Source organism: Oenanthe melanoleuca, chromosome 25, assembly GCF_029582105.1.
Source record: "Oenanthe melanoleuca isolate GR-GAL-2019-014 chromosome 25, OMel1.0, whole genome shotgun sequence".
NCBI lineage: Eukaryota > Metazoa > Chordata > Aves > Passeriformes > Muscicapidae > Oenanthe > Oenanthe melanoleuca.
Window position 1 is genome coordinate 520,534 of NC_079358.1, and position 13,180 is coordinate 533,713.

The following is a 13,180-nucleotide window of genomic DNA, read 5'->3' on the forward strand; positions in this document are numbered from 1 at the left end:
ACCACACACCTCGGGTAATTTGGATAATTTGCCGCCTACTTTCCACACACCAGGAGCCTCCCACACCCAGAGTGTTGCAAAACAACCCCCTCAGCTGAGTCACAGGCATCAGGGAACTTCTTCCTGCCCTCCCAGCCTGGGATGGGGCTCAGGGCAGAGCTGGCTGTGATGGGAGCACACCCCATCCCCATCCCGTGTCACCCCAGGTGTTTGGGGAGGAAACTGGGTGTTTTGGGCTTGAACAGTGCCCTGTGTTGTGGAGGCCAGAGCAGGGGGACCACGTGCTGCTATGGGAATCATCTGGCTGAAAACATGGTGACTGTCCCCAAGCCCAGGAGCTGCCCTGTGCTGGTTTTGTGCTCCAGTGACACTGGGAGCACTCCTGTTCCCAGTGCTCCAGCTGAATGAGACCCAACAGGGCTGGGACATCCCTGTCACTGCCCCTAGCCCCCCTTGAGCTGGGACAGTGGCTTTGTACGTGGCAGAGCCATCACTCAGAATTCTCATGGAGCACTGGAGCTGCACCAGACTCGTGCTGGCTCCACGTCACCATATGGAAGGTGGGCTGTGTTCTGCCAGTCAGGAGAACCCATGAAACATCTACCATGGAGGCTCTGACCCCTGCCACCAGTCTTTTTCTGCCAGGAGCAGTCCCACACCAGCCTGATTTTTATTTTTACTGCTCTGTGTGGCACGTGGGAGCGTGCCCAGGCCTGCCATGCCACATGTGTCCCTGGGAAAGGAAAACCTGTGTCCCACGCTGACCCCCAGCCCTGCCATATGGCACTCCTCCAGCATTCCCAGCGGTGGGAGAGCTCATCCAGTGGGATCACCAGCTCCCACCACGCCACTCAGTGCAAACCTGGGGTATGGGTGGGTGGGCTGCATCCCCCCCAGCCCCAAGGATGCTTGTGCCCAGCACCACCTGCACTGAGGCTGGGGATAAGCAGCACTGGACGTGGTGGTGAGACAGAACCAGTTACCCAACCCCTAAAAACCAGATCCCTGCTCCAATTCACAGCCCCAAACTGTCCTGGCACAGAGATAGGAGCCACTGTTGGACCTGTTGGATTTCTTGCGGGTAGCACAGAGTGATTTACCTGGGTTGCAGCTACTTTAGGAGCTGGGAATGCAGAGCCCCGGCTTGGAGCAGGGTCTGAATGCTGGAGGAGCACAGGGTTGGTGGATTGGTGCTGTGGGAAGGGCTGGGTTAGGCAGGGAGCCCAGCACAGTGAGGACACTGTGGCAGGAGCACACTGGGCTGTGTCCAGGCACACCAAACAGCATTGCACCCACGAGGGCTCTGTGTACTGCCAGACACAGAACTGGGACCTGCCACTGCATCCCAGTGCTGGATCCAGCATCCTGGCAGCACAACTGGGACCTTCACAGGCAGCTCATCTCAGCTTTAAGGACACTTGCACCCCACTGACACACTGTCCTGAGCCCGACCCCCCATGGAAGCTGGGGCAGAACCCACCACGCCCCACGCCGGGGCTGGGCGGACACCGCTGCCCACCCTGGGGAAAACCAGTGGGGCCAGGCCAGACCCGCAGGGTGGGAGAGGGGAGGTCCCGGCCCGGCCGGCGGCGATTCCCCCTCTCCGGCCCAGCACAGCCCCGGGCCTGGCTCGGCCCCGCTAGGCCCCGGTTCCCCCTCAGCTCTGCCCCCTCGGCCCCGGTCCCCCCCGGCTCAGCCCCGGTTCCCCCTCAGCTCAGCCCCGGTTCCAGTCCAGTTCCCCCCCGCTCATACCCCTCAGCCCTCCTCGGCCCCGGTTCCCCTTCAGCTCACCCCCTTCGGCCCTGGTCTCCCCTCTTCCCCCTCAGCTCAGCCCCGCTTGGCCCTGGTCTCCCCTCGGCCCCGGTTCGCCCCGGCTCAGCCCCCCTCGGCCCTGGTTCTCCCTCAGCTCAGCCCCGCTAGGCCCCGGTGCCTCCCGGCTCAGCCCCCTCACGGCCCCGGTCTCTCCCCGGTTCCCCCTCACGGCCCCGGTTCCCCCCGGCTCAGCCCCGCTAGGCCCCGGTTCCCCCTGGTTTCCCTCCTCGGCCCCGGTCCCCCCCAGTCCCCCCCGGTTCCCCGGCTCAGCCCCCTCGGCCCGGTCCCACCCCGGCCCGCTCGCTCCCCCCCGGCTCAGCCCCCTCACGGCCCCGGTTCCCCCCGATTCCCCCCCTCGGCCCCGGTCCCCCCCAGTCCCCCCCGGTTCCCCCGGTTCAGCCCCCTCGGCCCGGTCCCACCCCGGCCCGCTCTTTCCCCCCCGGCTCAGCCTCCTCACGGCCCCCGTTCCCCCCGATTCCCCCCCTCGGCCCCGGTCCCCCCCAGTCCCCCCCGGTTCCCCCGGCTCAGCCCCCTCGGCCCGGTCCCACCCCGGCCCGCTCGCTCCCCCCGCCCGGCCATTGGCCGCGCCGCCGCCGCCGCCGCCCCTGACGCTGGGCCGGGCCCGGCCATGGTCGCTCCCCGCCGGCTCCGCCGCAGCCCCGGCAGCGGCCGGTCCGCGCCCCGCTCAGGTGGGTCCCTCCCGCTCTCGCGCTTCTTCGCTGTCGGCTTATTTTCCCCCCCTCCTTCTATCTGTTATTTTTAATTATTTTTGATTTCTTTTAACGTTTCGCGATTCTGGCGCTACTTCCGAGAACGCCCCCCCCCCTCCTTTCCTTTCCCTTCCCTTCCTTTCCCCGGGCGGCCTTCGGGCGCGGAGCCCCGCTCGTCCCGGCGGTGCTTGGGGTGGGGGAACGGGGGCACCCCCCGAGCCCCGCGCTCACGGAGCCGCCCCGAGGCGCGGGGCTGGGCGGGGGCGGGAGCAGCGGCGGCGGCAGCGGCACATCCTCCCCCCGCGCCCCCCTCCTTCCTCCTCCCCCCTCGGCTTCAAAACAAACCGTCACCAAAATGGTGCAGAGGTGAAGGAGGGAGCGGGAGGAAGGGGAAGAGGTGGCGGCTCGGCCTGAGCGCTGCGGGGACAGGTGAGGGCGGCGCGGGACGCGGGGCACGGAGGGTTCGGGACGCGGAGGGTGCGGGACACGGGTGGATGCGGGACGCGGGTGGATGCGGGTGCCGGTTGCGGCACACGGGGATGGTCCCGCTGGGTGCTGCCGGTGGGGCGGGGGTGCGCACCCCGCTCTGGGGCGGTGGGCAGCGTGCCCGTGCGACCCCCGTGGTGACACATCGTGAGCCCACCCGCGACACTGCGTCCACCCCCGGGTGAGACCCGCTGCGGCCTGGCGGGACCCGGGAGAAGCAGGGCCCGGTGGGTTCCGGGGGCTGGGGGTGCCCTCCCTGGCAGGATGACATGGGCACTATGGGGGGACCCGCCGGCGAGGCTCCGGGTGCCGGGTTTGATTGGCAAGAGCAGATTTTGGGAGAGCCGGCGGTAAATCGAGTCCTGGAGCGTCCATGCCTTGGCCGTGAGCCGGCTCCGGAGCCGACAGCTGGGATTGTTTGTCCGGGGGGGCTCAGCGCCCAGCTCCATCCCACGGCGGCCGGAGCCGGGCAGCGTGGTGGGGCCAGGGCGCGTCACCGAGCCGCGGCCTCCCCGGGGTGCCGAGCGCTTCCCTGGCCGGAGGCGCCGGCGATGCTGAGCGGGGATGCGGTGACAGCGCGGCCGGCATCTCTGGCTGCTCGGCATCTGTGACGCCGGTTCGCCTGCAGCTTTTCGCTTCCCAAACCCCTTTGGCTTTGTCGTTGGTTTTTATATTTTTTTATTTATTTTCCTTTTCTCCCCTCACGCGCAAGAGCAGCACGGGGTCAGTGAGACACGCACAGCTCTTCCCCCTGCACCCGTGGAGCCCCGTGGTGCCCCCAGGTCTGCACGGCCTGCAGCTGGGCTGTCCCCTCCTCTCCATCCTCCACAAGTGTCGGAGCTGCCACGCAGTTTTGGCTGGTGACTCCCCCTTGCTGCGGGCAGGGGTCTGGGCAGCCACAGACACACCTGTGCTGGTGCAGATCGCACTTCAGCTCAGCACCTCTGCCTGCTCCCACCCCGGGAGGGCCGGATCCTCTCCCTCCAAAGTCCCTTCTCCCACGGTGCCTGGCTGTGTGTGGATTTTTGAGCTGGCATTGCTTGACCAAGGTGGGTGTTTTCAATCTGCTGTCCCGGGACAGCCAGCCTGAAATCTTGCTGCTAATGAGGAAGGGGCTGTGCCGGCCTCAATGCCACTGGAACGCTCATCAGGCCAGGGGTGCGGGTTTTAGGTGTAGGTGAGGGTTACTCTGGTTATGTTCTCTCCTTCCCTGAGCTGAATTGGTGCTGGTGGTCCTGGCCTGGGGGTGCTGAGCTGCCCCTGTCTCTTTGGATCTCCACAGCGAGCTGCTTGCCCTGCCCTCAGGATCAGTGCCACGGGCTCCTGAAGGTCACAGACCTCTGGATGGGCCTCATGAATTCTCCTTTCCACCCCCACCACCTTGCCCTTCAGTCCCTGCAGTTGTCAGGCTTTGCCAAGCTGAGGCATCTGCACTTGTGCTGGCTCTGAGCAGGTGGCCAATGTCCCCGCAGCAGTGGGGCCACTGCTCGGGTTTCGCTGGTGCCTCCTCCACAGCAGGGATTTAATGTGCTCATGTGGAAGGGGCATTGGCTCCTGTGTCAGGTGGCTCAGGGCTTGCACTCCTGCCCGGGCTCTCCCTCAGCACAGCCAGCTCGGGGGCTCCTCGTGCTGAGTGGTCACGTCCCTGTGTGTGCTCAGTCCTGCTGGGGGGCTCTTGGGACCTTGGGAAGTGCTGGCTTTGTCAGTAGGTGACCTTGGGCACATCCCTTTGCTTCCCCACGCTTTGGTGTTGTTCTCGGAATGGGGGAGGTGGTTAATGTGTTTAATCCCCCCCTCCTCACTGCTGTGGGGCTCCTGGCTCACTTGGGAAGTGCAACTGCAGGGCTGGGAAGGGCTGTTGCTATTTTGTGCTGTCCCTGAGCGGGCAGGGCGGAGGCATGGATGGTGCTGGAGTCACCCAGGGTGGATTTTTCCCAGGCTGCCAAGTGAAACAAGTGGGGTCTGAGTCTCATTTAATGCTGCAGCCCTTTACTGTGACTCTGGCAACATAAAGGAGCCTAAATATGGTCATAAACTGCATCCACTTCAAGGTCCCTTCGTGCTGCCAGGGCAGCCTCACGTCGGCTTTGTGAGAGGGAGAACAAAGCCGAAAGTGTCGGACGAAAAGTCCGGGAGCGGGACCCAGCTGCCGTGGGCTGCGTGTGCTGGGGCTGCTGCTGGCAGCTGCCTGCCAGGGAGGTGTCCCTGCTGCTGCAGGCCCTGGATCACCAAGGAAGGATGGACGTGAGGGTGGGGGAGATGCTGCTTGGCACATCCCGGATGAACGGGAGGGCTTCAGCTAGGTGTGGAGAGCTCAGCTACAAGCTATGCATCTGGCACCCTGGGCGAGTCATCTGGACCTAAAAAAGCATCTGTGGTGAGGGGCAGAAATTGCTTTTCCCTCTTTTTTTCCATGCCAGAGTGCTTCCCAGGGTCAGGCTGGCATTGCCTGGAGCCTGCTGGGAGGAACCCGCCGTGGGGTGCTGTGTGGCATCTCTGCTCTGGTGGATTGCAGGGACATTTTGGGAATGAAAGGAAAAGAAGGACAGGGGTGTCGGTTGCTGACATTGCCTCCGTTTCCCCAGACCACTGGTGCCCCACTGGGTGCCCCTGGCAGCGATGGTGAGATGCATGTGGAGCTGTGATGGTGAGAGCTGGCCTGGAAGGTGCTGCCTGAGGCTCAGGAAGTGAGCAGGCAGCATCCCATTAAATCCTCTTAGCACCGGGAGTGCACAGGGAGGTGACCCAGGCACGGTGAGCTGCAGGGCGGCGGTGGGGCTGCCCTGGCGGTGCTGTGCCGGACTTCCCCGGCTGCAACCGGAGCTAAAAATACTCCCCTGCCTCACCCCGCCGCCGTCCCATCTGTTCCGAGGGTGAACTCCTCGGGCCAGGGGCTCTTTCTTATTTTTGTCGCTGTTTTGGCAGTTCCTGGAGGCTGAGCCGTCCCGAGTTCAGAGGTGACTCTATTGTAGATGACAGTGCTGCTCCCGGGAAGGTTCAGCTCTGCTGCTGAGCCCGACACGGGGAGCAGAAAGCGAGTGAGGAGGAGGAAGGGGAGGAGGAGGAAGGCTGGGGAGGCATGGAAATGTGTGGCTGTGCTGGTGCCACGGGGTGAGAGCTGGGTGTCCTCCCTGTGCCAGCAGGACTGTGGGGTGCATTCCCCTCTCAGCTTCATCAGCACTGTCTGGGACTTCACCACTCGATGCAACTCTCAGGGGTTTGGTTTTGTTTTCTCCTTTCCTTTCTTCCCCTAATTAGAGAAGCTTTCAGTAAAAAGCTGAGATTTGTTAATCACTTTGTTTGATCAGAGCACAGGCAGTGCTGAAGACCTCTAGGTTTTTCCCTCTGCCTGTGTGAGCAGCAGTTTGCTTTTGCTTTCAAGATGGATCTCGCCGTCTGCCTGCCAGCAGCTCTGCCTCCCTGGATCTGTCGGTTTGCATCTTGCACTCCACTTTGCTTTGCTTGTGGTTCTTTAATTTTTCCTTAACCCTCACTCTCAGTGTCTCCCTGTTGCAGCTCCCCACTGCTTGCAAAACAGACAAGAGTCTGAATCCTTTAAAAATTCCTAAAGTGCCCACGTTGAGAGCAAAGGTTTGATAAACAGTCCAATTTGGAGTGATTTATTTGGGGTGAGTGGGGTCTAGGTTTGATTTCTCTTCTATGGGAGCTCAAAAGATGGGGGGCCTTGAGTCTCTGAGCTGTTTTTTGGGGAAACTTGTCCTGTTTTTTGTGTGGGTCATGACAAGGCTGGGGGGACACAGCAACTTCTGAGCACCTGAACACCTTCCCGTGTATAACAGGGGACAGTGAGATGAGGTGCATGCAGTGGTGGTGGTGCTGCCACCCGTTTGTGTCACCCTTTGGGAGATGTCCTGGTTGTGTTTGACTGCTGGAATACTGGAACAGCTGCTGGGGCCTGTTGCCAGTGCTGGCTACTGCCACAAACCAGCTTTGTGCCCCTCCAGTGCCACGTGGTGCTACCAAATCCCGAGCAGCCGGAGCCGTGCCGGGCGGGTGTCCTGGAGGGTGGGATGGTGCCTGTGCTGGGATGTGTCACCACCCAGGAGCCACCACGGTGTCCCATCCCCAGGCAGCCAGACTGCACGTTTCACTCTTTGTCCGAGCAGGACACGTAGGATTTCCCAGCTTGCAATTAGCCCTTGGTTTTCCTGGAGGCACGCACGGCCCTGCCCGTGGCTGTGCGTGGAGGGGTCGCACAGCCGTGGCCTGACCCTCCTTGCTTTAGGTGAGCAGCACTGCTTGGGGAGCAGAGAGCTGAGCCCTGGCTGTGCCCTGCTGTGCCCTGCTGTGCTGGCTGTGCCCTGTCCTGCTGGCACAATGGCTCAAGGTCAAAGCCGTGCTCTGTGGCTTTGGGCAGCTGCTGGGCAGCAGCCCGAGCAGGGTGGAAGCGCTCCCACCTCCTGTCCTGAGTCAGTGCTGGCTGGGCTTGGAAAGGGGGTAATTAAATTACCTATTTCTGGCCAGGGAGGAAGAGGAGGAGGAGGAGGAATTGTTTCTCTTTCCAGAGCTTCAAACAGCTTCCTGCAGGCGTCGGGCACAAACCCCAAACCGCTTCCAGGAGGAGATGGCTGCAGCCCCCCCAGCTTGGGGCACGCCTGGGGGGCTGGGGGCTGTGGGAGGGGTGACCTCCCACTGCAGCACTGCTGTTGCATCAGCCTTTTCCTTTTGGAAGGAGGCAGGACAAATCCATGGCTCCCAAATCATTGTTTTACCTTTTTTTCCGTCCCTAAAAAGCAGTAATGAGATTTGGGGAGCAGCAGCTGCCTGTGGGGCCAGGTCCTGACCTGAGCCCACCCCAGGGCTGCCAAGAGATCATCTTAGGATTCCTGGTGGGATTCCTCCTTCTGCCATAGGGGGATTATCAGCATCTCCTGCATGATGGATCCTGCAGCTCACGGCCCTGGGGCCTGGGGGTACCTGCTCTGGAGGATGTGGTGGAGCTTCAGGTGCAAGGAGTTACTGATGGATATAAGCAGTGGTAATAAATAGCCCTGCTTGGAAATTTTCATTTTCTTTTTTTAAATGGAAGTGCCTTTTGGAACAAAGTGACTTTCTTCCATTGTTTTCAAAAGCATCTTTTTTCTTTTCTTATTTTGAAGATGAAATTTTTCTTTTTACTCTTACATTTTTTCCTTTTCAGTTATTGGAAGGCTTCAGGGAAAACTTGCTAGGTGCCATAATCAGGAACACATCCCATGCCGTGCAGGTGGGGAAAATATGTGGGGTCAGATTTATCTGGTTTAGTTTTCCTTATAAAAAATATAGAATTGGAAATGTTCATGGCATCAGTGAAATTTTTCTATCAAAGCAGACAAATTTGAGAGGCTGAAAAAACCTGAGTTTGCTTAAACCTGCTGCATCAAACGTAAAAAAAAAAAATTAGTTAAATGAATTAATTGGATAAAGAACTTCTGTTCAGTAAAAGGCTGGCAACATTTCTGGGTTTCTTTCTGGAATTTTTCAGTTGTAAAACCTGAAATCCTCCCCCACCCCTAGCAGTAACCTTGAGACATGGTGCCGGAGCAGGAGTTTCCACTAGCAGGGAAGAAAAAAATTACAATAAAGAATGTGGACAAGTTATTTTGACCGACCAGCCTTTTTTTATTTTGCACAGGCAGTCACTGAGACCGTCCTGCACCACAGCTGCTGTGCTCAGTGCTGGGAGCAGGAGATAAATGTCTGTGCTGAGGGGCAGGGAATGGCAGGGACGGGCTCCAGGCATGGCTGCTCTTGGTCCATGGGGAAAAGCCATCTGCAAGCTTGGGATGGCCAAGAAATGGGTGTTTGCCACCCATCTTGGGTATACAGAGGCAGAGAGTGGCTGTGTGTTTGTGTAGCTATAGGTGAGGCTGAGCTGTCAGGCTTTGTGTAAATGTGATAAATGTCCCCGTGGAGCTGGTACCCGCAGGCTTCTTGCTGGCATCTGAGAGAGCTGGGAAGAACAGCCCACTTTGTCCAAGTGCCAGAGCTTGGGAATGGTGCCCATCCCTGGGTGCAGTGTCCTGTGGCACCCCTGGCACCTCCTCTGGGCTCGATGATGGCTGACAGGTTGGAGGGGCTGAAGACCCACAGCTTGTTAAAATCCTGGTGCTGCTGGAGCCTGGCTCTGCCACAAGCACCCTGCTCCTGCTGGGAGCTGTATGGATTTTTGGCCTTTAGAATTCCCCTGCAGGGAGCTCTGGCTTTGGCTCTGTCAGACATGGAGCCTGACATGCAGCGAGCACTTGGACTGGTTCAGAGAAGAACCAAGGGGGAAAGGAAAGTGTTTGTGTGGCACCACTGGGAAGGTCATGGAGGTGAGGAGGTGCCTCTAGGCACAGTTATCACAGACACATGGAATGGGTTAGGTGGGAAGGGATAGAAATCATCTCATTCCAGCCCTCGGGTTTATCCCAGGGGTAAACCACATGTTCCCTGGAGACACATCTCTGCCCCTAGGGAAAGCCTGCTGTAGCAGCAGATTTATTTAATAACTGGATGTGGAAGGGTTGGGTGAAGGCAGGGCTTACTTGGACGTGGGCTTGGGGCAGTTTTCCATCCAGAATTCCGGTGGGGAGCAGCACTTGGACAGTGTGTGCCCCCACACTGGGATGCAGCCAAAGCCTTATCCCAGCTCCCTGTGCCACTGGACATCTCACTAAGCACGGCTCAGGAGGATTTGACACCCCATCCCCAGGGTTTTAAGCGCAGGGATCAGTCACAGATCCATCCTCACCCTTCCCGGCTCGCCGTGGCCGTCCTTCCCACGCGCCGGCAATGAGCCGCCGGCAAAACTAGCACCTCTCTGCTCGCTGGAGCAAAAATATCCCCAGTCCTGCGTGGATGCTGCTGCCAAGATGGGGAGTGGAGCCTCTGAGCAGAAATGTGTCGCCTTGCTCGGCGCTGGGGAGGCTGGGAGGGAGGCTGGGAGGGAGGCTGGGATCCGCCGAGCCCCAGCGCTTTCCAAAATAGCAGCAGAACAAATGGTTGGAGCAAGATGCTGCTGGTGAAGGCAGCCAAGGCCTCTTCCCGTGGCAGCTGGTGGCTGCTTCGTGCTCCTCCATCCATCCTCTCCCCAGAGCTGGCGTTTCCTTGCAGGGGGTGTGGGGCAGAGAGTGAACATCTGGCTCTTGGGGCGGCCTGGGCCACAGCCAGCCTTTGTTGGGTCGGTGTGGTGCCTGGGATTTGGTACAGCTGAGCTGTGAGTGAGCTGTGAGGGTGGCAGGGCAGGAGGGGATGCAGTCACTGAGATAAGGAGCAGACAGGGAGTCGGGTGGCGCCAGTTCCCCAAGGGACTTTGTCCCAAAACCATGGGACAGGTGCTGGCTTGAGGCACAGGCACCAGCAGGTGCTGACCTGGTGTCAGACAGCTGAGCACAGGGGAGCTGTGCTGGCAGGGTGGGGGTCCCAGGGGATGAGCTCCTGGTTTATCCTGGGGATTCCGGTGGGATGAGCTCCTGGTTGTTCCCAGGGGCCCCAGGGGATGTGGGAGCTGCATTCAGGTGCTGCTGGAGAAATGCCAAGGGCTGGGTTCCTCACCTCCTGCTTCCCCATGGGCACTACTCCTGAGGGGATGAAGCTGCCTGGCCTTGTGCCAGCCACTGGCACCCAGGAGAGGGAAATGGTGAGCCTAGCTCTCAACACAGGTTGAGAGAGTTTGGGAAAATCCAGTTAGTCACCCTCAGGTCTTCCAGCCTTAGGGCCAGATGTGAGTGTGTCCAGCAGGATTTCACACCTGCCTTTGTGCTGGAGAGAGGTGCTCCAACTGCACGAGGTGGAAGTGGGAAGGTTGGGAAGATGCTTTCCTTATGGGAAGATGTTCTTGCCTTGTCCTTTCCAGTGGAGAGGACGAGCTCAGCATCTGCCTGGGTGACCTTCGCTGCCTTTGCTTGGTGAGAGAGCCTGCTTTGCATGTCCTCTCCCCTGCCAGCAGCACTTGCACCGAGCATGGGGTCTTTTTGTTATGCAAATACAGCTTTGGTTTTAGCTTCTCTGAGATAAATACCTTTGAGGCTAAATTTGGAGCTGGGGCACTGCTGAAAGCGCCCTGATGGCCCAAGGCCTGTCAGGTCAGATGCTGAAGATGGTAGTTTGGGGCTTTGGCTCAGAAACAAAACAGTCACGGTATTTTTTCCACTGGGGTTACACGAGTTTTTTTGCAGTGAGGAACCAGCATGTTGAGTCCTGGTGGGGGTCCTTGGCACCTGCTGCCACCCCACACTGGAGTTCCCACTTTTGCAGTGCTGTGCTGTGGTTTTATTTAGGCTTTTAGAGCTCAGGACACCCTTTTGTCCCAGCATCATGCTGGGATTCGAGGATCCCCACTGAGCTGTGCCCAGGCATGGGGGCTCCAGTGCAGGAGAAGGATGTCTCAGAGCCCCCTGACACTGGCCACATGGATTTGTGTTCAGGATCTCTCTCCCAGCCCTTGGAGAGGCTGAGTGCCATCTCTGCACACCAGAGCAGAGCTTTTTCTCACCTTCCCCCTTGTGCATGGTGTGGACCTGGCATCCCCTGGGGCAGCCTGGCTTCCTCTGGGACCCTGGGAGTGGCTGGCAGCCCCTCTCCCTCGTGATGGGGTCATGGGCTGTTGGTCTGGGTTTGGGCAGAGGTGTTTGTGCGTGATCTTGTTTTTATTTGTGCGTCTTTCGGAAATGTTTGGTCACAGCAGGTGCCGGTTCAGTGCCTGGCAGAGGGGCAGGAAGGCTGTGAGTGGGGTGGAAACCTGCCTAAAACTGGTTTGGCTTCTGCTTGTACAGTTTTGCTATTTGTGCGCCACAGGAGAGCTTGAGGTCCCCAGGGTCTGGGGGGGTGAAGGTGTTGGGTTCCTGGTTCAGCCCTCCTGTGGGGTCTCAGGTCACCTACCAGCCTGAAAACTCAGACACCAGCCCAGGGACTCTCTAGGGCTGAACCAAGGTTCTGTGGTGTTAAAAACACCTAGAGGTGTTGCTTGCACTGGTGGGTTTTATTCCAGCTGAGAGCTGGACAGGAACACAGGCTCTCATCAGATATCTCGGGGACCTGCTATGGGCAGAGCAGGCAGAAAGGGAAGGTGGCAGGAAATAAAGGTAAAAAAAGGGAGGGCAGCTCTTTTGGAGTTGCTTCTTTGCAAAGTTTTGGCATCTGCTGGGTGCTGAGCTGTGGTGGGCTGGGCTAATGCCACCCCAAAATAGGGGGCTCCTGGAGTATCCCTGTCCTGACAATGCCCCAAAGTGGGTACTCTGGCTGAGGGACAGGAGCATTCCAGGTGCCCATTCCAGGGAAGAGAGTGCTCCAGGTAAACCTCAGAGCCCTTTCCAGGGCATAAAGGGCTCCAAGAGAGCTGGAGATGAGTTTGGACAAGGACCTGGAGTGACAGGAAAAGGAGGGAATGGCTTCATGCTGACAGAAGGCAGGGTTAGGTGGGATGTTGGGAAGAATATACTGCCTCTGAGGGTGGTAAAGCCTAAGAGGTTGCTTAGCTTGCCCCTGGATCCCTGGAAGTGCCAAAGGCCAGCCTGGACAAGTCTTGGAGCAACCTGGTCTAGTGGAAAGTGTCCCTGCCCATGGCAGGGGGTGGAACAAGACCATCTTTAAGGTCCCTTCCAACCCAAACCATTCCACAGTTCCATGATCCCCTGCATCCCTTCACCTGTGACACAGCCCTGTTCCTCCAGCCTCTGTGCCCAAGCCAAGGTGCTGCCGTGCTTCTTTCTTTCTTTTTTTTAATTCTTTTTTTCCCCTAAATGCATTACCAGTGCAGCTCATCCATATTTCTACCACCTTCTCCCTCCTGTTCTCGCGCTGAAGTCTATAATGCTGAAATTATAGCATCCCCCTCGTCACCATGGCAACGCTCAGGGATGTATTTAAAAAAAAAAAAAAAGACCAGAAGCCCTCCAAGGATTATGACTTCAGTGAGGGATCAGGCTGGAGGGGAATCTGGGTCACGGCTGGAGCAGGCTTTTCTTGCAGCCTGTCTTCAGTAATTCCCCTCACAGCGCCCGGGGCCGCGTCAGGGCAGGGCAGGGCAGAGCTGCCATGGCACCCATGGGTGCCCTCCAGGGGCTGCAGTGCTCTGGAGGTGCTGCCTCCCTCTCTATGAGATGTACACTCTGGGAGAGAGCATCCTCTGCAAGCTCAGTATTGCCACCCAAAACGGAGGTGTTTTAGCTGAGCCTTTCTGATTCCCA

General features: G+C 59.0%; 1 protein-coding gene across 11 annotated transcripts in view; it reads left to right on the forward strand.

Moving 5' to 3' along the window:
- The first annotated feature begins 2,419 nt into the window (after positions 1–2,419).
- Positions 2,420–13,180, forward strand: part of MEF2D (myocyte enhancer factor 2D) — a 75,604-nt gene continuing 64,843 nt past the window's right edge. For 8 of the 11 annotated variants that reach the window (XM_056510034.1, XM_056510023.1, XM_056510030.1 and 5 more), the window contains exon 1: positions 2,420–2,501. The gene's annotated coding sequence lies outside the window, so the exon portion shown is untranslated. Of the gene's footprint in view, positions 2,502–2,861; positions 2,952–13,180 lie in introns of those variants that run through there. The other 3 variants (XM_056510028.1, XM_056510026.1, XM_056510024.1) reach the window with 3 other exon arrangements.